A 3,025-nucleotide genomic window follows, 5' to 3' on the forward strand; every position below is an offset into this window, starting at 1 on the left:
AATATATATATATATATATATATATATATATATATATATATATATATATATATATATATATATATATATATATATATATATATATATATATATATATATATATATATATATATCAAGTTTGATAATCGATATTCCCCACATTCTTCTATAAAATAATCAGTACTGTAAGTCATATTACTGAAAACTAAAGAAATAACGGAATCTATAAGGAATGCGAAGGAAGTAACGAAATGAGTGTATCAATAATATATACAGTTTACTTAAAATATACAAGAAAGTTTGCAAATAATGATCATAATTAGTTAATAAATAAATTAAAAAATCAACAACTTTAAAATTAATAGTCTGGTAAAAAAATGCAAAAGAGCTGCAAAATTATACACATAATTAATAAAGCAAACAAAATAGTCTAATAACATCTAAGCAATCAAGTCCTTCAACAAATTTTCCGTCTTATCGTTTGCTTCCATATCACAGCAAACTAATCAATAAATAGTCGATTCATTAGAGTTTTGGAAATTTTTCTCAAAAGAAAAAAAGAGAAAGAAAAATGAAGCCGCCATTTGCAAAATGACAATCATTCATCCCAGCCTCCACGCATCATTCACCTATCAATGGGTCTTCCTTCCTCCTTCCTTCCCCTTTTCCAAAAAGAAAAAAAAAGATGAAATTGAACCACCTAAAACATTCAGAACGAAAATTTAAAACTTCAAGAAATTATTTGCTAAAATTTAGAAAGAAAAACTTAGTATCACTCAGAAAAAAAAGTATTTGAAAGAAAATAGTAGTAAATTTCTCTTCAAAACAGTTGATAATACAGAAAGTTACCTTTTATGTATTGTTTACACCTTTTTTCTTTACGAAAAATAGGTGTCGTGGTAGACATTTAAAAAAAAGAAATATGGGCATATAAAAAAAAAGAAAACGGAATAGTCGTACGAAAAACCTGGAAGGTCAATTATCCTATGACAGGCTAATGTGTAAAATTAGCATGACAGATTTTTTTTTAATACTAAGAGCATACTTCTTTATTTTTGATCAAACGGTATAGCCTATTAAAGTGTTAATATCTATCTAAAAGTTCAAAATTAAATTTACCGATCAAAATCAAGCATCCAGCCGACGTGAAATCTTAAAATGAAATCCACGGACTAATTCAAACTTCAAATTTTCAAACCAATTCGAATTTCAAATCAAATTTCAAATTACCAGTTCAAATTTCAACTTTGGCTCTTGAATCAATTGTATCAGTTTTATAATTTTTCAATGCTCATTAGGAATTTAGAACATTAATTGCAGAAAGAAGTAGACAGATAAAATGACCGAAATACTCTTCATTAGTAGTGGTAAATGACAATTGTTATTAACGATGCAACTGGAATAGAAATTGGTAAGTAAATAAAAGACTTTTCATCGTCTTATCAGCTTTTTTTGCAAATTTTAAAAAAAAAAACTCACCACAATAATGAATTTGCATTCCACAATGCATACATATTTCAAATTCCGTATATGAACATATTATAATTATTATAAGCTATTGTTAATTCAACAATTTAACATTTAAATACAAATTTGCTAAGACAGCTCTTCATCCTCCTGTTATAACCTTCCTGAAAAAAAAAAATCATCTCATATCTCAATTCATCCTAAAACTTAATTTCCTTCAAGATGACAGAAAATAAATGAGGACTTTTCCATGTTGGTAGGGAATTTATAATGCGGTAATATGCAAATGTCTTTTCCAGATGATGATTACTTGCACGTGTTTATTTATATAATAATTTATCCCATCAGTCATTAAAACTCTGTCTGCTTCAGTTAACATGATTTCCTTGAGAAAATAGTAAACAATCGAAATATAATCAATCAAAATAAGCTAACAAATGAAAAGCCATAAAACTTTCCATAACACATGTTACCACAGGGAAAGCAGACCTACATAATTAACTAATTTGAAAGATGAAAATCTAAATCAATCATAAAAAATTCATAAATGGTACCAACAGATAAATGCCTAAAACTAACCATATGCAATTAAATAAAAGTTTGGAACTAAAATTTCTCAAAAATTCAAAATCAACAATTTCAATTCTTAAAAAGTAAAAAAGGAAAAGGAAGGAAATGAAAAGACTATATGTGATTTTTTTTCAAGTTTTCATAATTTTCATCAAAATATACCATATTTATACATTTAGGGCTTTGTATAAACGCAAACAGAAAGAAAAAAAAGAATGATGAAATGATTGAATTAAAAGTTTGCAAATATAAAAACAAACCAATCAAGATAAACACAATTTAGTGGAGAGAGAGAGAGTGAGGGAGAAAGAGAGGAGAGAGAAAATTGAGCAGACGGTTGATTTCACTAATAAAAAAATAGTAATAATAAAAATAGTTACTTCTTGTAACATCCACAAATACTAAATATTTGAACAGATACATACATATGCCCCACACAGATACACACAAATGTATGCATACACAGACAACATATACACATACACACACATACACGCATACACTATTGCTTCAGTTGAGGGCGAATAGAACGAATGTTCTTTGCGAAATTTTTTTTTTAAATGATGTGAAAATATCTTCCCGCTAGCTAGCAACAACATATATATATATATATGGGATCAATGGGCACATTGATCCCATAAAGAAAAAAGAAGAGATCGCTTGTCAAATTTTTTTTCTTTTCAAAATTAAACTTGAAATATTTTTTTTCTGAATTTGCTAAAATTTCTTTATTTTATTAAAAATAATTTCTGCAGTTCAATTCACTAATAGTATGACCAACAAATGAATTGAACAAAATGGTTTTATTGATTACTAACACTTTGTAACTTTTGTTTTCTCTTACAAAAAAGTTAAAACCGCATACCACATTTGATATCAAATGTCGTATCTGAATTACTCTTATTACCTTAACTACATGTAAATACCTGCTTGAAAGGAAAAGTAATAATAATGGGTGTATTAAAAGTTTAAAATAATATATGAAATAATAATATATAATATATGAAAA

This window comes from Loa loa, assembly GCF_000183805.2.
Source record: "Loa loa unplaced genomic scaffold supercont3.35, whole genome shotgun sequence".
NCBI lineage: Eukaryota > Metazoa > Nematoda > Chromadorea > Rhabditida > Onchocercidae > Loa > Loa loa.